Source organism: Ovis aries, chromosome 15 (assembly GCF_016772045.2).
Source record: "Ovis aries strain OAR_USU_Benz2616 breed Rambouillet chromosome 15, ARS-UI_Ramb_v3.0, whole genome shotgun sequence".
Classification (NCBI taxonomy): Eukaryota; Metazoa; Chordata; class Mammalia; order Artiodactyla; family Bovidae; genus Ovis; species Ovis aries.
This window is the reverse complement of record NC_056068.1, coordinates 24,722,933-24,749,355: the sequence shown is the minus strand read 5'-3', so window position 1 is coordinate 24,749,355 and position 26,423 is coordinate 24,722,933. Positions and strand designations below refer to the sequence as shown.

At 40.3% G+C, this 26,423-nt stretch overlaps 1 long non-coding RNA gene across 1 annotated transcript; it reads left to right on the top strand.

Annotated features, from left to right (window-relative positions):
- LOC121816673 (uncharacterized) lies at positions 1-26,002 on the top strand. The gene is made up of 3 exons (XR_006056330.2): positions 1-162; positions 2,871-2,973; positions 21,794-26,002. It is a non-coding gene; the product is annotated as an uncharacterized LOC121816673 (long non-coding RNA).
- Positions 26,003-26,423: the final 421 nt, after the last annotated feature.

Genomic DNA, 26,423 nt, shown 5'->3' with positions numbered 1-26,423 from the left:
CTCAGTGTCTCAAGATGGATGCATCTCCAGCAACTCAACTGTATTCCAGATAAGAAAAAAAGGGCAAAGAACACATTTCAGCTGCATCTGCCACCCTATGACTTTTAATCATGGATCACTGGCCAGAATGGTATAAAATGGCCCCCCTTACTAACAAGAAAGGTAAGGTAATAAAATCTTTTTGCTAAGCATGTTGCTATCCTATGTTTTGTTAGGAAGGAAAGAAGAAAGGGCCCCAGGCAGGGCTCTAGCAGTGTTTGCAGCACTGCTATGCCTCGCTTTTTCCATTTTGACATTTTATATTAATTCCTTGACTTGGCTGTAAAAGATTTTGTTCTCTTACATCACAGCTCATTCTTTACCACCTTGTCTAACTACACACAAGGGCATTTTAAGTTAACTTGGTAGTGCTTACTTAGTATGGCTAATTAAATTCTGCTATCTGCTCAGCCAAGTAATACACCTTCCTTTCCTCCTTCAAGAAAATAATAATAATTCTTTTTGGTTTAGCTGAAATTTCATTTGTTTAGTTTTCTAGGTATTTATCTTTAATTTGTCCACATCCTCCATAATAGCTGTCAAAATTCTTCCATTCTTATTTTCCGAAATACTGATAGAATCAAATAAGGTTTTTAGACTATCTTTATCCCTGCAGAATTCTTACAAAGGGCCCTTTGTGAATCTATTCTGGTCAGAAATGACTTTTCCACTTGCTGTACAGGGAAGAAAATGACCTAGGAAACTCCTCACCACTTCCTGTATAGCATCTTACTGTCTCCTGAATTTACTGCTCATTTGGCTTTAGCATATCTTTCAAAAACTTTCTTAGAAAAGAAAAAGACAATTTAAGTTTTACTTCCTGCATATCTAAAATAGCTTTCTTCTACCTTGACATTAGTTGGATAGTTTGGCTGAATTTAGAATTCTGAGCTAACAATGATTCTCCTTTAGAATTTTAAAGTCCATTATTTTTCAGTTTTCTCTAACTACAGAGTTTGGTGCCATTACGATTCATAATATTTGCTGTGTCATCTGTTTCTCTCTTCTCATCCCTTTTCTTCAAATAATCTCTATGCCCTGGTGCTATGATTATTCAATTTTAGGTGGGTAGGAGTAGGGAATTTTTTTCATTTATTGTGCTAGACACACCCTGGATCTTTTCAAACTGGAGACAAGTGCTCTTTAATTTCAGAAATATTGTATTTCCCTGCTCTTTTCTTTATATTCCTTCTAAAATTCCTAGTAGTCTAATATTATCTCAAAGATTTATCTTCTAAACATCTTAAATTTTCTATCTTATACCACTATATCTGTTGCTATATTTTTGCAAGATTTTTCTTGATTTTATCTTTTGGCACACCTATTGTTGATTTTTCTTTCAGTCATATTTTCTTTTTCCTTTTAGAGTTCCTAATTGTTCTGTCTGGATATGCTTTTTCACAGCATCCCATTATGTCCTGGATGCCATGTTTTCTCTTATATAATGGAAATATTCAGATTATTATTATGTGATAATTTTTTCAAGTTTTAGTTCATTCTTTAAATTGTCTCTGTTTCTTCTGTGTTTCTCTTATCTGTACAATTATTCAGTCTCTCTTTCAAGTAGGAGGTATTCATCAAATGCCTGAAATTCTTAGATGTCTGATCATATCTTTTCTTCGTGCACTTTAAAAACCGACATGGATGCTCCAGATGCATGGACGGGGCTGGTCAACAAGGCAGTCTCACTGTGCAGCGATAAGGCAGCAAACAGGCCTATTCAATGAAACACACACAGACAACTACCAGTATCTGAAAGCTTTTCTCTTGGCCTGTTCAGTTTCTCAAGAGAAAAACATCCTCTAATCTCTGAGGGATCCAGCTCCTGTCCAAAATCCTATGTGTGATCTTTCAGGCCCAACCATAGGTAATTACAAAGGCTTTATCTAACATGTCTCATGGGGAAAGCTGCCCTCCTTCCCACACCAGACTTGATGCACAGCCCGTGTTTTGCAGTTTCTGGAAGTAGTTACAGTCAAGGACTCAGACTTCCAGCCATGCTCTTTTGCATGTCTTCACTTAGAAGGATGCCTGACAAATAGTGGGCACCCAATAATATCAGCTGAATAAATGAAATGTCTGCAAAATGCTAGGCAATGCAGATACAGTAGCGAGCCAGCACCTAGCCTTATGGAGGCTATGTGGGGGGTTGAGGGGGAAGGGGGAGGATTCATGGACGCCATCCTTGAGAAAGCATTATTTGAGCTGAGATAGAAAAGTTTGGTAGATGATTGAGATGGGACTGGGGCAGAGAAAAAGCAAAGTGTGTAAAAACTCATGAAAATGGAAGAACATGGTTGTGGTTATAACATAGTGCCATATTACAGGGGTGATATGAAATGAAGATACAGAGATCTTGGAGGAGGGGTGTGGAATCAAAACCACACCAAAGATTTTGGTAAAGCGTCTGCTTACAATGCAGGAGACCTGGGTTTGATCCCTGGGTCAGGAAGATCCCCTGGAAAAGGAAATGGCAACCCACTCCACTACTCTTGCCTGGAAAATCCCATCGACTGAGAAGCCTGGTAGGCTACAGTCCATGGGGTCACAAAGAGTCGGACACGATTGAGGGACTTCACTTCACTTTTACTTTTCAAGGAGACAGCAGACCACTAAAGGTGGGAAAGGGAACATAATCAGATAAGCTTTTTTTTAAAAAAGATCAATCCACCTACAAATTAGACAACAGATTAGAGTGGGTCAAAAGTATTCGTGATTTGGGGTAGAAGAAAAATGTTCCACAGTTAGATTATAGTGATGGTTGCATATATTAAAAAACCATTCAAATGTACACTTTTCTTTTCTTTTTTTTTTTGGGCCACACCTCTCAGTTCCTCAACCAGGGACTGAACTGAGCCTGGGCCCTGCCAGTGAAATCCCAGAATCTCAACTACTAGGCCCCCAGGGAACTCCTGAATTGTACACCTTAAATGGGTAAGTTTATGGTATGTGAATTATTTCACAATACAGCTGCTTGATTTTTTTTTTAAGTACATGTGAGGAAACAAGTTTTTAGGCTATTCCTACAACCTGAATGACAATATAAGCCAGGGTGACAGTGACAGAAATAAAAAGAAGCAGACAGATTCTTAAGATATTTGGTAGGCAAAATGGAGCAAATGTAGCTGATGGAGAGTCAATGAGATGGAGGGATCAAGAATACACTTCTAAGCCTCACATACATAGTCAGATAATTTTTGACAGGGGTGCCAAAACAATTTAATGGATAAAGGGCAGTCTTTTCAACAAAAAGTGCCGGAAAAAATGGATGTTCATATGCAAAAAGAATGAAGTTATCTTACACCATGGAAAAAATTAACTCAAAGTCAATCTAAGGCCTAAATATAAGATCTAAAATTATAAAACTCTTAGGAGAAAACAAGGAAAGTTTTATGCCATTGGATTTGGCAATGACGTCTTGGCTATAACACCCAAAGCTCAGGCAACAAAAGCCAATAATAGGTGAATTTGACTATATCAAAATTTAAAATGTCTATGCATCAAAAGATATAATCAATAGAGATAATGGTTAAGAATTTCCTAGAATAAGTGAGGTATGACTCCTCAATGGACGCGAGTCTGGGTGAACTCCAGGAGTTGGTGATGGACAGGGAGGCCCGGCGTGCTGCGATTCATGGGGTCGCAGAGTCGGACACGACTGAGCGACTGAACTGAACTAAACTGAATTGATGACTCCTCAGATTAAGATGCCCAGTGAATCCCATGCAGCATAAATAACACTAGGTCTTCCCTGGTGGCTCAGTGGTGAAGAATCTGCCTGTCAGTGCAGAAGATGCGAGTTGGATCCCTGATCCAGAAGGATCCACATGTCAAGGAGCAATGAGGCCCAGGTGCCTCAGCTGCTGAGCCTATGCCCTGGAAACCGTGCCCTGCATCAAGGGAGGTCACCTCTATGAGAAGCCTGCATACTGCAGCTAGAGCGTGGTCCCCACCCCTCACAACTAAAGACAAGGGAACACAGCAACAAAGATCCAACAAGCCAAAGTTAAAGAAAGAAAGAAAGAAACCTTTAAAACATACGTATATAAATAATGCAAATCTTGACTTAAATAAATAAATCCACATCCCCACAGCTATGACAGAACACCAAAGAGACATAAAGTATTAGACCTAGATTTTTGGTTTGCACAATAGAATGAATTCTGGTAACATTTCCAGAGATAAAGAACACTGAAAGAAACCCAAAATTTGGTGGAAAAAGACATGAACTGGATGTTGGACATGTTGGTTTGAGAAATCTTTGGACCATCAACATTAGCTGCCAAGGAGTCACTTGTAGGAAAATCTTCTCTCTCCCTGTCTAAGACAGGGTTTCTCAATTATAGCACTACTGACATTTTGGATAATTCTTTGCTGTGGAATGCTGCCCTGTGCATATAGAGTGTTTAGAAGCATCCCTGGGGGACTTCCCCGGTGGTCCTGTAGTTAAGAGTCCTCCTGCCAATGCAGGGGACACAGGTTCAATCCCTGGTCTGGGAAGTAAGATCCTACACGCCATGGAGCAACTAAGCCATGAACCACAACTACTGCAGCCTACTTGTCCTAGAGCCTGCTCATCACAAGAGAGCAGCCCCCATTCTCTACAACCAGAGAAAGCCCACACACAGCACTGAAGAGCCCACACACCACAATGAACCCTGCCAGAAGTAAAATCAGTAAACAAACAAATAAAAGAAGCATCCCTGGCCTTTACTCATTAGATGCCAACAGCACCCCTTCCAGTTGTGACAACAAAAAATGTCTCTAGATACTACCAGAAGTCCCCTAGAACAAAAAACCATGCCCAGTTGAGAAGCACCTATCTAAAGTAAGACTGTCATTTTTAAAATACAGCATCTACTGAGAAACTATTTTTTTTTAATATTCTTACCAATATACTGAGATTGTAAGTCTCTCCAAAAGTGTTCTCTCTGGTCCTGAATGCAGTGCACTTCATCTGACAGTTCTCTCAGCTTTCTTGGAGCTTTCTTGATCTGCTGGCTCTTGAGTAAATAAGGCACTTGTCTCCATGCACCAAAGATTCCTCTCTAAAACTTTAAGTGCCCATACTTGAACAGCAAAACAGCCATCCAGAATCCAATAGTTTTTAACATGAAAAATATTTTAAGTATACGACAATGAGAATAGATATTATATACTTCCAAATTTAAAAAAAAGGTCATTGAAAGATGATCTGAAATTCATGTTCATTTCAATGCCTAAAGAAATAACAGGCAAATTTTCTATTTCCCTTTTTTTGGAAGGTCGAGTCTATGCACTGAAATAATGGAACACATTGAACCCTCTGAGGTCTCAGTGTGTTACCATAAATCTGCTCTTTGCTGTAAGAGGCAAAGCTTAAGGCAATGGTTCTCAAATTGACTGGATGTCTTAGAATCACCTGGAGGGCTTTTTAAAGACAGAAATTTCCTGAAAATTAGGCCTGAGATAGAGTCCCAAAAACTGTTATTGTTTGTGAACTCCCTGTGTAATGCTGCTAAAATTGAGAAGCATGGTGTTATAGGATAAACAAACATTCTTAGGATTATAACCATTGAGCCTCAGTCCTGACCTGGCCCCAGTGAAATGGTCTTCCAGGTCACAGTCAGAGTTGTTGTTAAAGATGGCAGCATATTCCTAAGCAACTCATGGGTCAAAGAGGATATCAAAATGGCAATTACAGAAACAGACTAGAAAGACTAGAAGTAGACCTACAAAATGCATTCGACTGATTTTCAGCAAAGGCACCAAAGTAATTCAATAGGAAGTGGAGAGTTTTTCTACAAATGGTATGGAAACAATTGAATATTGAATAGCTAATGAGAAAAAAACAATGAATCCTGACCTCTATACTTCATCCCAAATGATAACTTGGAATGAATGATAAGATCAAAAAAAGTTAAAACTGTAAAGCTTGTAGATGAAAATATAGAATATATTTGTAATATTTCAGGTATGTAAAGGCTGCTTAAATGAAACAAAAGCAATAACCATACAAGAAGAAATTACAAAAATCGACTTCATTAAAACTAAAACTTCCAACTCTTCAGAAGACACTGCAAAAAAGAAAAAAAAGATAAACCACAGACTAGAAGAAAATATTTATAATGCATAAAGCTGGCAAAGACCTTATATCCAGAATATATAAAGAATTCCTATAACTCAATAACAAAAAGACAACTCAGTTTAAAAACAGACAAAAGGCTTGAACAAACCTTAACGAAAAAAGTTATATAAATGGGCCAGAAGAAGCACACCTAATAGTCATTGGCCATCAGAGAAATACAGATTAAAATCACATGAGATTCTATTTAATAATCCCCCCAAAAGGACAAAAATTAAAGGCTGACAATAGGTGGGATGTAGCCCATGGGGTTGCAAGGAGTTGGGGGACGTGACTGAGAGACTGAGCAAATGAACACTAGCCCTTGACCCTCCGACTCTATTAAGTACTAACCCAGAGGAGACAAAAACAGCTTTATTCATAATAGCGCAACACTGGAAACACCCCAAAAACCCCTCCAGAGAAGACAGGATAACCAAATTGTGGTACAGTCATATGATACAAGTTCTAAAATTCAGTAATTTTAAAACTCAGCAGTTTAAAAAGAAAAGTGGCCGTTGATACCAGCAACAATATGAATTAATCTAACAATCACCATGCTGAGGGAAAGAAGTCAGACACAGAGCGCACCACTGTATGATCTCATTCATATGAAATTCAAGAGTCAACATGACTCTGGTGGCAGGACTCCGAACAGTGGTTGCCTGGTGGGGGACCGACTGGAAGGGGACAGAAGGAACATTCAGCGGAAAGGACATTTCTGCATCTGACTTGGTGTATTGGTTACATGGACTTATGAAATTCATCAGTTAAGAAATGCATTCACTGTATGTAAAATCTGGGCTTCCCTAGTAGCTCAACTGGAAAAGAATCCACCTGAAATGCAGGAGACCCTAGTTCGATTCCTGGGTGGGGAAGATCCCCTGGAGAAGGCATAGGCTACCCACTCCAGTATTCATGAGCTTCTCTGGTGGCTCAGATGGTAAAGCATCTTCCAGCAATGCGGGAGACCCGGATTCAATCCTTGGGTGGGAACATCCCCTGGAGGAGGGCAAGGCTACCCACTGCAGTATTCTGGCCTGGAGAATCCCCACAGACAGAGAAGCCTGGAGGGCTACAGTCCATGGGATAACTAAGAGTTGGACACAACTGAATGACTAGGCACAGCACAGCACGTGAAAAATTCAGTTAAAAAATTACCAAATTGTACTCTTCCAATATGTGCAGGCAGATGACACCACCCTTATGGCAGAAAGTGAAGAGGAACTAAAGAGCCTCTTGATGAAAGTGAAAGAGAAGAGTGAAAAAGTTGGCTTAAAGCTCAGCATTCAGAAAATGAAGATCATGTCATCTGGTCCCATCACTTCATGGGAAATAGATGGAGAAACAGTGGAAACAGTGTCAGACTTTATTTTGGGGGGCTCCAAAATCACTGCAGATGGTGACTGCAGCCATGAAATTAAAAGACGCTTACTCCTTGGAAGAAAAGTTATGACCAACCCAGATAGCATATTCAAAAGCAGAGACATTACTTTGCCAACAAATGTTCGTCTAGTCAAGGCTATGGTTTTTCCAGTGGTCATATATGGATGTGAGAGTTGGACTGTGAAGAAAGCTGAGCGCCGAAGAATTGATGCTTTTGAACTGTGGTGTTGGAGAAGACTCTTGAGAGTCCCTTGGACTGCAAGGAGATCCAACCAGTCCATCCTAAAGGAGATCAATCCTGGGTGTTCTTTGGAAGGAGTGATGCTAAAGCTGAAATTCCAGTACTTTGGCCACCTGATGCGAAGAGTTGACTCATTGGAAAAAACCCTGATGCTGGGAGGGATTGGGAGCAGGAGGAAAAGGGGACGACAGAGGATGAGATGGCTGGATGGCATCGCCAACTCGATGGACTTGAGTTTGGGTAAACTCCAGGAGTTAGTGATGGACAGGGAGGCCTGGCGTGTTGCGATTCATGGGGTCGCAAAGAGTCAGACATGACTGAGCGACTGACCTGACTGACTGACCTGAATATGTGCATTCCTTCCGTTTTGTTTTGGGGGGGGCACCCCCCCATGCCCTACGCAGTACTTCTCCAACCAGGGATACATCCCATGCCACCTGCATTGGAAGCATAGAGTCTTGACCACTGGACCCCCAGTGAAGTCTCAAATATGTGCATTTTAATGTTTGTAAATTATACTCAAACTTTACAAAAGCTAAAAAAAAAAAAAAACAGTGCATCTATAGAACATTAAACATATAAAAGTAGCAAAATCTGCGAATCAAAATGGATATGATGGGGAGAACGGATACGTGGTATATGGATGGCTAAGTCCCTATGCTGTGCACCTGAAACTATCAAAACATTGTTAATCAGCTATACTGCAATACAAAATAAAAAGACTTTTTAAACTGATATGATGAGGACAACTTCAGAAGAAATCTCACAGCCTTAAATATTTAAATCAGAAAATGAAAATAAACTTGAAAAAATGTCAAAAAAAAAGAAGAGAAACCTAAGAGGTAAGTAAAAATGAATTGATAATAACATAAAAATTATTAGAAAACAATAAAAGATTTGATAAATAACTCCCAGAAATAATTTCTTTAAAAATATCAACAAAATAGGCAAAGCTCTTACAGATTTAGACAACAGAAAATACATTCCAATCATTAAAACTGAGAATCAGGCTTTATTTACAGATATTACAAGTACTTTGTAATGCCATGAGAAATTTAAATGCACCTCTCTAAGCTAAACATTCTGAAAATAAAGATGAAACACATGATTTTCTAAAAAACGCATTAACTTCCAGAGATGATTTGAGACAGTAGTTCATCTGGGTACTAATAACCATAGAAGAAATGGAAATATTGGCCTAGAAATAACTCCAAATGCTGTACCATGTCTGGACAATTTTACTGCTGAGTTCTAGCAGAGCTTCAAGGAAAAATAATTCACATATAATTTAAATGGTTCCAGAGCACAGAAGAAGATGGCATACTTCCCAATTCATTTTCCCAAGCCAGCAGAACTCTAATCCCCAAGTCCAACAAATAGAGCACAAAAAAGGAAATCACAAACTAATCTCCCTATTAATATAAATAACATTCTAACCCAGTAGCATGTTAAATATACCAGTCAATTAGTCACTTCAATACCTCAGAAGATTAAAAAATAATTCTTTTAATAAATGCAAAGGCTAAAAATAATTAAGATAAATGAAATATTAAAATAAATACAAAAGCTTCCTGATAATAGAGGAAAACCTTAATCTATTAGAAAATAGTTATTGCATAAGGATAGGCAGTATTAGCGATAATGATGAAATACTAGAGCCCATTCCCATTAAATTTACCAGCAAGACCAGTGTGCTGCTTATTATTTAGCACTTTTCTGGAAGTTCTAGTCAATGCAATAAGGAACAGAAGAATTTTTTTAGTTGGTAAATTTTAGAAACATGGGTCTAAATTAATCTCTATTTTCAGATCATGCTTCTCTAAATGGAAAACCAAAGTAAATCAAAGGAAAACTGATTAGTAGAACTCAGTAAGATAATTAATTTTAAAATATACAAAAAGTCCACAATATCTTTTTTATTAACCAGTAATCAGTTAAGAAATTTAATAGGAAAAAAGTCCCATTTTCAACAACAATCAGAAACATAAAATGCCTAATGCTACTGCTAAGTCACTTCAGTCATGTCCAACTCTATGCGACCCCAGAGACGGCAGCCCACCAGGCTCCCCTGTTCCTGTGATTCTCCAGGCAAGAACACTGGGAAACATCTTAATAAGAAATGTGAAACACCTTCAGTTCAGTTCAGTTCAGTAGCCAAATTTTATTTACCAAGGTCCAGAAAAGAAAACCTGTTTATATGAATGTTTAATATCATAAACATAAAGGGAATCTTAGTGAAAATACACGTCCGATGCAATGGACATGAACTTGGGCAAACTTCAGGAGATGATGAGGGACAGACAGACCTGGCTTGCTGCAGTCCATGGGGCTGCAAAGAGTCAGATGCGACCGGGTGACTGAACAACAGCAACAACAAATGAAAATACTAAAAGGTTCTGAAGAAGTTAACACAATAATTCCAGTGTTCATTTTAAAAGAAGGAACAAATTTTAATTGCAAAAATTATTTTAAAAGATAAGTAATAGGACAATAGTAAAAGATGTATAATATTTGTTTCACCAAGTATTAAAATATACTATAAAGATACAGAAATTAGAATAACAGAGCATTACAACAGGAAAATACAGAAAGAATCAGAACCAATTATATATAGTCATTTTCCTCTATGGTAAAAATGCCATCTTGAATCAAAACAATCCTCCATGGAAGGAAAATAAGGAATTAATCTCATTTAGCAGAGGAGGAAACTGAGGATCAGAAAGTAAAGTTATTTGCTCTAAGTCACCCATTAAGTTTATGGCAGAAAGTGAAGAAGAACTAAAGAGCCTCTTGATGATAGTGAAAGAGGAGAGTGAAAAAGTTGGCTTAAAGGTCAACATTCAGAAAACTAAGATCATGGCATCCGGGCCCATCACCTCATGGCAAATAGATGGGGAAACAGTGGAAACAGTGGCTGACTTTATTTTTCTGGGCTCCAAAATCACTGCAGATGGCAACTGCAGCCATGAAATTAAAAGACGCTTACTCCTTGGAAGGAGAGTTATGACCAACCTACACAGCATATTAAAAAGCAGAGACATTACTTTGCCAACAAAGGTCAGTACAGTCAAAGCTATTGTTTTTCCAGTAGTCATGTATGGATGTGAGAGTTGGACTACAAAGAAAGCTGAGTGTCAAAGAATTGATGCTTTTGAACTGTGGTGTTGGAGAAGACTCTTGAGAGTCCCTTGGACTGCAAGGAGATCGAACCAGTCCTTCCTAAAGGAGATCAGTCCTGGGTGTTCATTGGAAGGACTGATGTTGAAGCTGAAACTCTAATACTTTGGCCACCTGATGTGAAGAGCTGACTCATTGGAAAAGACCCTGATGCTGGGAAAGACTGAGGGCAGGAGGGGAAGGGGACGACAGAGGATGAGATGGTTGGATGATATCACCAACTCAATGCACATGGGTTTGGGTGGCTGCCAGTAGTTGGTGATGGGACAGGGAGGCCTGGTGTGCTGTGGTTCATGGGGTTGCAAAGAGTTGGACACGACTGAGCAAATGAATTGAACTGAACCCATTAAGTAGCCAGCTAAAACCATTACTGTTGTTTTCTGGAGATGAGATTACAAATGATTATTTTTTCCTACTTTGTGATGATCCCTTTCTATAATGCAATAATAAGGATGATATGTTTGAAATGTTAAACTGGTGTAAATTTCATTTCCCATTTGTTGTGTTATCCTGGCTCATCAACAGCATTCATCATTCTGGGGAGGAAAAGAAGTATTGCTCAGTTTTGATCTTCAAACCAGAATTCTAACATACTAACAAAAAGACCTGGAAGCTAGGTTTGGTTTGTTGTTTTTTGAGTGGACCCGCAAAAGGGTATTTAATATCTTTCATATTTCAAGAGACTCAAGTCTAGCCAACTTGATTGGAGTCTTACAAAATCCATAGAATAGGCAAAAAAGAAGATACAGCAATCCTATCACCTAGAGAGGAAAAGTAGAAAGCCCTTTGGCCACTGGGAAAAGCAGCTGGGAGAGAAGAGAGAGAGAAGTTATCAAGGAGAGAAATCAGTTTGGCCTCATACCTCCCACAGTTAAACCCTGGATAAGGTTTGCAATAAGAATACTCCAGATAGTTTGAGGTCACACCAAAAGCAAAGGGAGGACAAAAAGTTTCCTTTCCATTTGGAACTCTGATAAAAGGATAGCTTGCACGTGCAGTGTGCCAACATATAGTAGCATGAAAATGATGACATAGGCAAACACCACCAAGGGATGGGGGAAGGAGAGGGACCAATGTTGTGGGGTCACATAAGGGCATCAACATCAACAGATGTCAAGTAGGGGCTCAGGCATCAGTGAGACAAGAGGCAGAACTTGCCCAAGAGCAACCATCTTGCATTTCCCTTGATACAAAACAAGCTACACTGGCCTCAAATGCATCAACAGCAGCTGCAGAAAGGACAGAAGCAGACACTCAGAGATGACATGGCATCTAGTTGTTTAACTCAGTTTGTTAAACCACAGTTTTGACAAGGCCAGTGTTGTGAGTGTCCAGGTCTGTTAACTACCTTGTTTCAGAGCTGAAGTTTGCTTTCCTAACCTCAGAGTCAGTGGTGAAGAGTTTGGACAGTACTGTCTTTCACATCTGGAGTTACCCTAGGCTGTTCTACTTAAAGGCAGGAGATACTTTTTTCATCTCTATGTTCATAGTCTTGCAGAGCGATGGAGCAGTCACTTGACAAATGGGTGAGGAAAAAGCAGGCTTGCAACCACCACTTGCCAATGAGCATAAATGGACATGTTATTTAATGTGTCTTGCAGCTGAAACCTGTGTGTAAATATTCTTAAAACAGTAGCTGTGCTACATTCCTCTACATGCCAAGGTAGGAGACACACATCGTTGATGTTTCTGATACTTGCAATTGTACTGGAAGGTCTATAACAAAAACAGCAGTGCTGAATATTGTTTATGATGGGTGTTTGTTTCACCAGAGAGTGAAAAGATGGGAGCAAGGAGACTGAGGTAAGTTACTGGCTCCCAGTGGTGGCTCTGTGGAAGGGAGGTCAGATTTCAGATATCTGCAAACAGATTGAATTAAATGCCATCAACAACCCTCCGAAAGAAAAATCAATTTATACCTCTTATGAGATTCTACCCCAGGGGGTTGACTACTTCCCAAGAGTTTTTGAAAGTACATTTCTTCTATCTTAACTTTAAAATTCAAGCATTTTTTAAAAATTTTTCTTTAAATGTGATCTTTCTAGGCTATTTGTCTTATTTGGGCTCATCTACCTTTTCAACTTGTGAATTATTTTTATCACTTCTCCTGTCACAAGAAATATTAAATATATTCTTCCTCTTCAAGTGTTCTAATAAACATATCTGTCATTGCAATTTTAATTCTTCAGAGGTAGGGTTCTGCCCTTTTTAGACAACATGCTCGAAATTTGATTATCTTATGTGTTTTTTTTTTTTTTTTTTTTTTATCTTATGTGTTTTAAAACCTTACGAAAATTTGAGATGAGTTCCTTTCCAGTGCTGGGCTTACTTTGAAATTTGTTAAGCAATGAGATGGAAATTTCAGGACACCAATCAAAAGGCAATGTTCATTCATTTCCAAGGCTGCTGCTAAGTCACTTCAGTCATGTCCGACTCTGTGCAACCCCATAGACGGCAGCCCACCAGGCTCCACCGTCTCTGGGATTCTCCAGGCAAGAACACTGGAGTGGGTTGCCATTTCCTTCTCCAATGCATGAAAGTGAAAAGTGAAAGTGAGGTCACTCAGTTGTGTCCGACTCTTCGCGACCCCATGGACCGGAGCCTACCAGGCTCCTCCATCCATGGGATTTTCCAGGCAAGAGTACTGGAGTGCGATGCCATCACCTTCTCCGATTTCCAACGCAGGACTGTTCAGTTCAGTTCAGTTGCTCAGTCGTGTCCGACTCTTTGCGACCCCATGAATCGCAGCATGCCAAGCCTCCCTGTCCATCACCAACTCCCGGAGTTCACTCAGACTCACGTCCATCGAGTCTGTGATGCCATCCAGCCATCTCATCCTCGGTTGTCCCCTTCTCCTCCTGTTCCCAATCCCTCCCAGCATCAGTCTTTTCCAATGAGTCAACTCTTCGCATGAGGTGGCCAAAGTACTGGAGTTTCAGTTTCAGCATCATTCCTTCCAAGGAAATCCCAGGGCTGATCTCCTTCAGAATGGACTGGTTGGATCTCCTTGCAGTCCAAGGGACTCTTAAGAGTCTTCTCCAACACCACAGTTCAAAAGCATCAATTCTTCAACGCTCAGCCTTCTCCACAGTCCAACTCTCACATCCGTACATGACCACAGGAAAAACCATAGCCTTGACTAGACGGACCTTAGTCGGCAAAGTAATGTCTCTGCTTTTGAATACGCTATCTAGGTTGGTCATAACTTTCCTTCCAAGGAGGAAGCGTCTTTTAATTTCATGGCTGCAATCACCATCTGCAGTGATTTTGGAGCCCCAAAAAATAAAGTCTGACACTGTTTCCACTGTTTCCCATCTATTTCCCATGGAGTGATGGGACCTGATGCCATGATCTTCATTTTCTGAATGTTGAGCTTTAGGCCAACTTTTCACTCTCCTCTTTCACTTTCATCAAGAGGCTTTTTAGTTCCTCTTCACTTTCTGCCATAAGGGTGGTGTCATCTGCATATCTGAGGTGATTGATATTTCTCCCAGCAATCTTGATTCCAGCTTGTTTTTTCCAGTCCAGCGTTTCTCATGAGGTACTCTGCATAGACGTTAAATAAGCAGGGTGACAATATACAGCCTTGACGTACTCCTTTTCCTATTTGGAACCAGTCTGTTGTTCCATGTCCAGTCCTAACTGTTGCTTCCTGGCCTGCATACAGATTTCTCAAGAGGCAGGTTAGGTGGTCTGGTATTCCCATCTCTCTCAGAATTTTCCACAGTTTATTGTGATCCACACAGTCAACTAGGCAATAGTAAATATTACTTCACAGTTTTCAGCTGTCTGCCACAGTGATACCTTTTCCCCACTCCCACAGTAAGCTGGGAACTCACTTGGTACCAAGGCTCAGATACTCAAGTTCTGTGCACACTATAAGGTTCTTACTTTTTTGCTCATCCCCTGGGACAGAAATAAATGGTCCTTGGCGAATCCAATCATAACTCTAGAATCTCACGTGAGGCCAGTTCAGTGGGCAGAGTTCCCTGTCTGATCTCTACTTAAACATTAAAACAACAAGCAAACATCATTTCTAGAGAGAGATTTCTCAAAATAATTAGCAAATATTGTATATTCTCTTATTGTAATAAATATCATTTATTTTCCTGAAAAGGAGCATACTGTTCTTAAGTGACTTAAAATTAAGTTATAATTTGATAATCCTTTTTTTGTTGTTGTTAAGTAGAGGAGAATAGAGTAGTGGGCTTCAGGCCCATAAAGGATGTTTAATGAATACCTCTGAAAACATTATAGAGTGAATACTCATCTACCAGGTCACTGAATTAATTAGGACTCTGAGTTGTTAATGACAACAGTCCACCTCCCATCAGTTTAAGGAAGGGTATTATCATGTTAAGTGGGATGCAGAAATTTAAAGTGAGAGCTAGACTCAAGGCTCACACTGTTTTCTAAGCTCATCTGTCTCCAACTTTACATTTTGCTTCTGATTGTGGGCAGGTGTCCAGAGAAGCCCCTCGCCATGTATGCCGCAGCAAAGGCAGTTACCCACAGACCCAGATGTATCCTTCTAGCTTAGCAAGCACAACAGGAGAAAAAGATGTTCTTCCCCTAACACCCATGTACCTGTTCTAGGAAGGAGTCTATAGAGGCCATGTGTCCATCCCTAAACCAATGCTTGGCCTAGTGGACCCTATCCATGTGCCCACAACCCAAGTGGTGGGGAGGCTGAGCACCAGGCCTGAGGCACTGACAGTGCCACAGCTCACCTGGTGAAATAGGAGGGACTTGTTCCTTGAGAAAGTGAGACTTGGCAGATATGAGGCTACTATAGTCAAAACCTTTAAAGTGATCATTGCTATCCTAAAAAATAAATAAATAAACCTATTGTTCATCTATGATCAGCAACAGTTACTCATATGCACGAGCTTCTACCGTCATGGAGGTGGATTACTTAAGAAAGACGTACTTCTGATAAGAAGCTGATTTCCAAAATACATTTTAAAACTCAGAAAAAAAAAAAAAACAGCAAAAAAAGAAAGAAAAGAAAACAACCTGGTTAAAAAATAGGCAGAGAATCTGAATAGACATTTTCCCAAAGACAACTTACAGATGGCCAACAGGTGCTGAACAGCACTAATCATCAAGAAAATGCAAATCAAAGCCACAGTAAGGCACCACCTCACATCTGTTAGAATAGCTATTACCAAGAAGACAAGCAATAACAAGCGCTGCCAATAACAAGGATGTGAAGAAAAGGGAACCCTTGTGCATTGTTGGTGGGAATGTAAATTGTTGGTTCTTCAAAAACTAAAAACTAAGAATTTCCTGGCAGTGCAGTGGTTAGGATTCTGTTCTTTCACTGCCAATGGCTTGGATTCTATCCCTGGTAGGGGAACTAAGTCCCTGACAGCCACATGGTGTGATCAGATTTAAAAAAAAAAAAAAAGAACTACCATATCACCCAGCAATTCCACTTCTGGGTATTAGTTGAGGGGATATATGCATTCTGATGTTCACTGCAGCATTGCTTAAAATAGCCAAGAAATGAAAACAACCTAAATGTCCACCAACAGGTGAATGAATAAAAAAACAACCAACTGTGGTATATAAATACAATGGAATCTTTTTCAGCCATTAAAATGAATGAAATCTTGCCATTTGGGACAACATGCATGGACCTGGACTGCATTATGATAAGTGGAATAAGTGAGACAGAGAAAGACAAATACTATATGATCTCAAGTACATGTATAATCCAAAAACAAAAGAAGCAAGAAACAACCAACCCACCCTGAGCTCATTTATAGATACAGAAAACAGACTGGTAGTTGCCAGAAGTGGGTGGAGGTGGAGGAAGTTGGGGAAAATGGGTGAAGGGGTGAAAAGGTACACATTCCCAGCTGTAAAATCAGTAAGTCATGGGGATAGAATGTGTACCATAGTGACTATAGTTAACAGTGCTACTATTTTGCTAATCGAGTAGATCTTAAAAGTTCTCATAGTAAGAAAAAAAATTTTTTTTAACCATGTATGGGTACCAATATTAACTAGACTTTCTGCAGAGATCATTTTGCCATATATATCAAATTATTACATTGCACACCTGAAACTAATATAATGTTATGTGTCAAATATACCTCAATTCTAAAATTAATTTTAAAAGAAAGGAAGAAACGCCATTTCTCTGGTCCCACTCCAGACACTGGAGGTGTGGCCCACCAACCTGTATTGGACCAAACCTTCCAGGTGGTTCTGACCTAGACTAAAGTTTGAGAATCACTGACCTGGCTGTCTTTCCCATTTGAGTGAAAAGAGTTGTTTTTCAGTCTTATGTAGTTAAGATCAGGGATTGCAAAATGTTTCCACAAAAGGCTAAGTAGTTAACATTTTAGATTTTGTGGGCCAAGAGGCAAAATCATGGTTAGGTAGGTATTTATGTAATCTCTTAAAACACACCCATTTAAAAGTGTAAAAACCATTCCTGGCTGGTAGGCCATTCCCACCAGAGCAAGTGGTGGGTCTGGTCAAGAGCTTGGGGTCAGGCAGACTATAAAAATGTAAAAAATATTTTTATAAAGAAAAAAGAAAAGAAATACGTGCTTCTAGATGCAGGGAGGGTGGGTGGAAATCCACACGCAGGAGGTAAGATAAGGACTAATCACCCTGAAGAATGTCTCGGGAAAGGATAAACACATCACCCAGAAACAGACCCAAGACCAGCAAACAATGCAGTCATCATCATCCCCCTTGGCCAGCACTTCAGATCCTTTCCTATCAATGTTTTCATTTACAGGGTCAAAAAGCCATTGCATGTCTGCTCCGGAGAAGTCCAGACACCAAAGTGAGATGGAAAATATCAGTGATGTGCATATGGCTTGAGACTTGGACTTCTGTGGCTGTGTTAACTCACTTATCCTGAAGGACATGTTTTAAGATCTCAGTGTGAATGTGACTGATGCCTGGTGTCAACTCAAAAAATAATCACAACCTAAAAGTTGAGAGTTATGTTTTATCGAGTGGGAATTCTTAGGACTTCAAGCCCGGGAGACAGCATCTCAAGTAACCCTGAGAGAACAACTCCAAAGAGGCTGGGGAGGAGCAGGGTTATATAGAAGTTTCACAACAAAGGGCAGGTAGTCTGCACATCAAACTATTATGATCAATTAAAAGAAGCCAGATATCTCGAGTTAAGGAATGTAGTGCTTTTCTATGTATAGGGAGATGGAAGAGTCTGGGCTCCCTGAAATCATTCCTTTCACATCCACCCCCACCTATCTGGGGATGGAATCCTGTGTTTTTCACATCCTGAGCTCCCTTGGGACTTACCTCAGAGACTGGCTGCAATCTGATGGCTGGTAAATTACAGGTATTTTTTTCCTTTCTGAGTGCCCTTAGGGCTCACCATCTCACATCAGAGGGATGTAATCACTGATGACTATGACATCCTTGTTTACTGATATGGGATCCAATAGTTCATTTCTCACTGGGATAAAACCATTGTATGTGGAACTAAGAATATCCACCCTCTGGACTGTGTGATTGGAAATAAGACAGAAATGTCTTTAACTTGCTTTTGCCAAATTACAAATCACTAGTAATTTTTAAAAAATCACTAAGGGCTACTCTCCACAGATGTCCACATGGGTACAACACGCTCCCAGTTTCCCTACCATCACCTTAGCCATTCCTTCCAATATCAACTGCTGTATTTTGAAACACCCTGACATTGCTCACGCTTTGTTCCAGACCTTCTTCCCTTCTCATCTATAGCCTTTCTTTGAGTGATTTCATCCTTTCCATTCAATTACCATCTATCACCTTGTTGTTGCTGTTTTTTGGTCATCCAGTTGTGTCTGACTCTTTGCGACCCCATGGACTGCATTACACCAGGCCTCCCTGTCGTTCACCACCTGGAGTTTGCCCAAGTTCATGTTCATTGCATCAGTGATGCCATCCAGCCATCTCATCCTCTGACGTCCTCTTCTCCTTCTACCCTCAATCTTTCCATCAGGCACTTTTCCAATGAGTCATCTGTTAGCATCAGATGACCAAAATACTGGAGCTAAGGGCTTTAGCATCAGTCCTTCCAGTGAACATTCAAGGTTTATCTCTCTTAAGACTGACTGGTTTGATCTCCTTGCTGTCCAAGGGACTTTTAGGAGTCTTCTCCAGTACCAAGGGCATCTGCCTTCTTCATAGTCCAGCTCTCACAACCATATGTGACCACTGGGAAGACCATAGCCTTGACCTGACCACACTCAAACCTCCAGAGAATTGCCAAGAGATCCTGAGTTCCAGACTACTGTGTCCAACGCCTTCTAAACATCTCCCTATGCCTGTCTCTGGGTCCAAATATAAACTTCTCAACACTAATCCTCAACTCCAATATGCTTTTCCTCCAATGTTTATTATCTCAAGTAATGAGATGACCTTCCAGCCCATTACTGGAATATGAAATCTGGGAATCATCTTTGATGCCTCCTTCTTCTCCAGCATCTCCTTTCACATTCAAACAATTACAAAATCCTATTTCATCTTATAAATTTCTCAAAACCATCCACTTCTCTGTCCAAGCCATCATTCTTTCCTTAACTACCGCAGTAACCACCTAACTACTCTACAAACTTTCTTGTCCCCTCCCTCCACCAATCCATTCAAATCCAGTTATATCAGTCTCTGCCTTTTAAATTTTTCAAAGGTGATGAAGTCCAGAGAGGCCCAAAGGCATGTGTTGGGATTTACTGCCCCAGAGTCCTGTAGAAGAGCTTGTTAAAACACTGGCACTTGAGTTGTGTCAAACCCCCCCAAACTCAACATTTTGAGGGGGGCTTCCCTGGTGGCTCAGTGTTAAAGAATCCGCCTTCCAATGTAGGAGAGATGGGCTCCATCGCTGGTCCAGGAAGATCCCACATGCAATGGAGCAACTAAGCCCATGTGCATAACTACTGAGCCCATGCTCCTGAGAGCGTGTGCTCTGCAATAAGAGAAGCCATCACAAGGAGAAGCCTGCACACCGCAACTAGAGAAAAGCCCGCATGGCAACAAAGACCCAGCACAGCCAGAAAGAAACAAATACAAATTTCAAAATCTCCAGGGATAGGTCCAAGACACTGAATTCCTAATCCCAAATCCTCACTAAAGTGTACAGGCCCTCTGTAATCGGACCCCTTGAGGTCTCAGGCTAAGATACACACTTTATTCACCAACTACCCCATACTTCTAGACCTGTACTCAAGGGCACTGATTCCTATGTGTTAAACTGAGGCCCTGCCAGAGAGTAAGTTCCAGGAGGGAAAACACTGTGGTTGCTGTGTTTACCATTTATCCCTAGTGCCCAGGACAGTGGGGGCACAGCATCTGCTATTTAATATTCATTGCCACTCAGAATCAAAGAGAATTTAGTGCAAAGGACTTTCTCCTTAGCATGGTTAGTTAAACATGCCTGAAAACATCTTCATTTGTTGATCTAGTGCACAGACCAAGAAAAGAAAGGGCTCAGATAACAATGATTGGAGTAATTAATTAGTGGCCTAAAGGAGAAAGTTTAATCTTCGAAATCAAAGTAATTATTTGGAGGTTGATAACAAGCTTTCCTCCTGTCTCCAATGAGATCAAATGAAAAGAAAGAAGCTTTGGACTATGTTCAAAGACTTTCTGATCCTAAGTACTGTAACGGCACATAGGGAAAGACACATCCCCCCTCCAGTTCCCTTTTAGAAAACTTGTAATCATAAATTCTTTCTCTGTCCTTTTGAGATATCTGTAAATCCTTTTAAAAGCTAAATAAGCTTCTTGCTGGTTTTACAGCTCTGGAATGTCTTTCTCAAGGACCTAGGAGCCACCTTTTTAAAGTGTAAACATCAAGGGAAAGAGGGGCCCCATCTCCCAGTCTCCATGAGAGTTCAATTTAGCCCTCTGGCTCCAAATTCTAACTACCTACCTGTCAGAGAGAGAAGAGAAACTTAATTATTCTTCCAGATGAAGACAATTAACAAACACAGGTGGTCACCCCAATTACCAAGTGAATCTAGGATGAACGCTTGGCAATCGACAGGGCTGGCACGTCCTCTTACCTGAGGAGTGCTCACCATTTATCTTGAGAACACGAATGTGGAGGGTTGTATCTGCCTGGCTGGATGAGAGGGTGAGACTTCCTTCTGCCTATAATTTCTCTTTAGCTGACTGCCTGTGATGTGCATTCCATTCTGCTTAAACCCTCATTCAATAATAAACTGGGGGCAGGAACAGAGATGCAGACATTGAGAATGGATTTGCGGACGCTGTGGGGGAAGGAGAAGCTGGGATGAATTAACAGAGTAGGCCTGATGCATACACACTATTATATATAAAATAGATAGCTTCTAGGAAGCTCCTCGTATAGCACAAGGAGCTCAGCTCTGTGCTCTGTGATGACCTAGAAGGGTGGGATGGGGGCAAGGAGTGGAAGGGAGGCTCACAAGGGCGTGGATATATGTATATTGATCGCTGACTAACATCAGCTACCCTAGTGGCTCAGACAATAAAGAATCTGCCTGCAATGTAGGAGACCTGGGTTCGAGCCCTGGGTAAGGAAGATTCCCTAGGGAAGGAAATGACCACCCACTTGTGTATGCTTGCCTGGAAAATTCCAAGGACAGAGTAGCCTGGCAGGCTACAGTCCAAGAGCTGAACACAACTGATCCCCTAACACTTTCATGGCTGACTCGCATTGTCACACAGCAGAAACTAACACGACATTGTAAAGCAATTTGACTTCAATTAAAAAATTAATTAAAAAATAAAACAATAAAACTTTTTCATCTTCAGCCTTTGTGGAACAGTTTTGTGGAACAGTTTCCTGGTGTGGCAAGAGATTTTGTTTTCAACTCTCATTTTCCCAACAGTACCAACCACCGGCAAGACTGACCAAATGAAAGATGGGGAATTTGTGTCTGAAAAACTGGATACCAGCAGAGAAAGCAAACTGAAGCTGCTTACGAGTTTCTTCAGATCTTATGCACCCAGAGGGCCCTGCAGAGCTGAGTTCAGGTGAGATAGCCCGCCCTTAGGAACCAGTCTTTTCCACTTACAGGCTGCTGCTACTAAGTCACTTCAGTAGTGTTCAACTCTGTGCGACCCCATAGACGGCAGCCCACCAGGCTCCCCAGTCCCTGGGATTCTCTTGCTTGCTATACTCCTGTTCCACTGACTTCTCCCTCCTGGTCTCAGAAAAAAAAGAAAAAAAAAATTTTTTTTTTTTTAAACTTTGGCATATAATAACAGGCAGGGTGCACTCAGACCCAGATCCACAGAGGAGCAGATAAGCAGCCTGAGGGACTTAGTGAAGGAAGTAGTTGTGATGAAAAGGATAAGATGTCCCAGAAGGACTGACAACCACCAAAACTTCACATTAAATGAACCCTCAGAACTATTTCACAACATAGAAAGAGGAAAGGCTGGAAGGCTGGAAGCTGATTCACAAATGTAGAGAAGAAGGCAAGCACTGTTCAAACTAATCTTGGTACGTCATAGCAAAACTAGCAAACACTGTCTTTCATCTTTAACATTTCCAATGTTTTAAATTACAGTGTACTATAAATATTAGCTCCACTCATTTATTTAATAACTAACAGAGCTAGTTAAAATGCTGAATGTTTTGACAAAAACTTCAAAGGTCACAGAATATCATAATCTTTCCCATTGATTTTCAAGATTGCTTCACATGGTTTTAGCGGGTGTGGTATTATATTATATTATCATGCAAACCAAAGACCTGCTATATTTGTTGTTCCTCATTAAACAAGTTGGGCTTCTCCAGTGGCTCAGATGGTAAAGAGTCTGCCTATAATGCAGGGCTTCCCTGGTGGCTCAGCGGTTAATGCGTCTGCCTGGAATACAGGAGGCCCCGGGTTCGATCCCTGAGTCAGGAAGACACCCTGGTGAAAGAAATGGCAACCCACTCCAGTACTCTTGCCTGGAGAATTCCATGGAGGGAGGAGCCTAGTAGGCTACAGTCCATAGAGTCGCAAAGAGTCGGACACGACTGAGCGACTTCACTTCACTTCACAGTGCAGGAGACCCAGGTTCAATCCCTGGGTCAGGAAGACCCTCTGGGGAAGGAAATGGCTACCCACTCCAGTATTCTTGTCTGGAAAAATCCCATGGACCCAAGGGGTTGCAAAGAGTCAACACAACTGAGTGACTAACACTTTCACTTCCACTTTTCAAACAAGTCAGTTCAAGTGCCTAAAATACCATCTGTCATACAGTAAGTATTCAATAAATGCAACCTATTATTTCAAAGACATTACATTCTGTTTATCACTTTTAATATAAAACATTTTAATGTCTGTATTTGTTGATCCTATTTCTCTCCTTACCTCTTGAAACCATTCCAACCAAGCTTTTGTCCACACCCCTCCACCAAAATTGCTGTCCTCAAAGTCACCAAGCACTGCTGAATGGCCAAACCCAACAGCAGCTGTAAATCTTACTTAATATACTAAACAGCAGCATTTAATTCAGTTAATCACAAACTAATTTCTAAAGGCCATACTCTACTGGTTTCCTCCTACCATGCAGACTGATTTCCTTTGCTAGTATTCTCTCTCTCTCACTCACTCACTCACTCACACACACACACACACACACACACACACACACACACACACACACACACACACACACACACACACACACACACACACACACACACACACACACACACACACACACACACACTCCTTCTCAAAGCCATCAGCATATTCTGTCAACCTAGTACCTTCCAACCATTAGACTGAATTATCTTTGTTTTACAGATGAAGAAACTGAGCCACAGAAAAGTTATGTACTTCTCCAAAGCCATGCAATTAATTAGTTGTAGAAATGGGATTATACCCAGGTAGGCGTCCCTAGTGACTCAGTTGGTAAAGAATCAGGCTGCAATGCAGGAGACCCAGGTTCAATCCCTGGGTTGGGACGATCCCCTGAAGAAGGGAATAGCTACCCACTTCAGTGTTCTTGCCTGGAAAATCCCATGGACAGAGGAGCCTGGCGGGTGACAGTCCACGGGGTCCCAAAACACTGATACAACCTAGTGACTAAATCACCACCACCAGGCTAGCTTTAAGAGTTTTAAAATGGGACGTTTCCTCAACTCCAGACATCAAGATTTCCAAAAAAAAAACCCAACAACCTGATGTCTAATTTCAAAAGTGTTTTGATAAAGACAAAAATCATTTTCTAGCAGTTTCTTCCAACTAGGCAATTCAGAAAACAAATGTATACCCAACACAGACATAGTTTGATAAACCAAAATATAGCTTTATAAACCAAAACATAGCTTTAGAGGCCAAAAGACAGCTTTAACAGTCTGTAACGGAATTTCCCTTTCACTTTTATAAACTTTGTGTTCGTATATATGATTTTTAAAAATTAGGATATCTTTTCTCTTTTTTGAATTTGCTTTTTTAATTCAAATGTATTGAAATGTTTTACCCATCATAATAAAGTGCCCTCAGTAAAATCAAACTTCAATTTTTTAGGAAATCCTAAGGACTAGGATTAAGAAAATTTGCCATTTTAAAACTGTGAGAACTTTTTCCATTTCTCCAGAAATAGAGGATTACTTCACTCTTAACACACTGGTTGTTTTGACAAAAACATTTTGGTTTTGCAAAGATGGGGCAAAGAGCCTATTCTGAAAAAGGAAAGGTTGAGAAAATGAAAAGCTAAAATTGCTTAGTAATGAAGCAAGAAAATGAGATACACCTGATCTAATCTGATTTAGTCATTGACCTATCATTTCTGGGTTTCTTTGGATGAGATTAGCATTTGAATCAGTAGCCTGAGTAAAGCAAGTTGCCCTCTTCAATGTGAGTAGGCATCATCCAATCTACTGAGGACCCGAATAAAATGAAAAGGCAGAGGAAGATACAACTGGCTCTCTGCCTGACTACTGAACTGGGGCATTGGTCTTCTCTGCACTCAGAACTTACTGGACTTACATCATCACTTCCCCTGGTTCTTGGCCTACAGACTCCAACTGGGAAACATACCACTGACTCCCTAGTTCTCAAGACTTTGGGCCTGTACTGGAACTATACCACTGACTTTCCTGGGTCTCTAGCTTTCAGATCAAAGGATTTTTCAGTCTCCGTAACTGCTTGAACCAGTTCCTTATATCAATCTCAATCTTTCTGAGATTAAGGGGTTGTAAAAGAGTCGGACACAACTGTCTAAACAACAACAAAAATCCATCTATATATATGAAAATAAATAAAAGATTTGAACAGGCATTGCATCAAACAAGATATATCAATGATAAATTAGCATAACATTGCCAATTACTTACATTAGAGAATACAAGATAGCACTCCTGGTATGGTCTGAATGTTTGTGTTCCCTCAGTATTCAGATGTTGAAACCCTAACCCTTAGGTAATGATTTTAGATAGTAGGGACTTTTTAGATACTCAGGTCATGAGGGTAGAGTCCTCATGAATGGCAATAGGGCTCTGAGGCCCCAGAGAACTCCCTCACCCCTTTCACCATGGGAAGTTACAGTGAAAATACAGTCATCTCTGAACCAGGAATCAAGTCCTCACCAGAGCCCAAGACGTGATCTTAGACTCGCCAGCCTCCAGAACTGTGAGAAGTAAAATTTCTTCTTGTTTATAAGCTACCCAGTCTGTGGTATTTTGTTACAGCAGCCCAAACACATTGATAACTACACATCTATTAGAATGTCTGAAATTTTTATAAAGACGCACCATAACAAATACTGGAGAGGCTGTGGAGCAACTGGAAGTCTCTAACAAAGCTGATGGGAATGTAAAATGGAACAATAACTTTGAAAAACATTTTGGCAGTTTTTAAAAATATTGAACATATTCTTACCATATGATCCAGCCATTTCATTCCTAGATATTTACCCAAGAGAGACAAAAGCATCTGTTCATATAAAGACTTGTTCGTGAATGTTTATAGCATCTTTATTTGTAATGGCCCCAAACTGGAAATAACCAAATGTCCATCAAAAGGTGAATGGGATAAACAAATTGTGTATCTACATAATGGAATACCATCTATCAATAAAAAGAAATAAACAGCTGATATATGGAATGACAAGGATGATTCATGAAATAAACAATGATAGAAAACATATCCCTCCAAAAAAGTAATTACTATATGAGTTCACTTACAAAAAAACTCCAGAATATGCAACCTAATCTATAGTAATAGAAAGTAGATCAAAAGTTGACAAAGAGAAAGAAAAACACCAATACAGTATACTAACACATATATATGGAATTTAGAAAGATGGTAACGATAACCCTGTATGCGAGACGGCAAAAGAGACACAGATGTACAGAAAACGATTTTTGACTCTGTGGGAGAGGAAGAGGGTGGGATGATTTGGGAGTATGGCACTGAAACATGTATAATATCATACAAGAAACGAATCGCCAGTCTAGGTTCAATGCAGGATACAGGATGCTTGGGGCTGGTGCACTGGGATAACCCAGAGGGATGG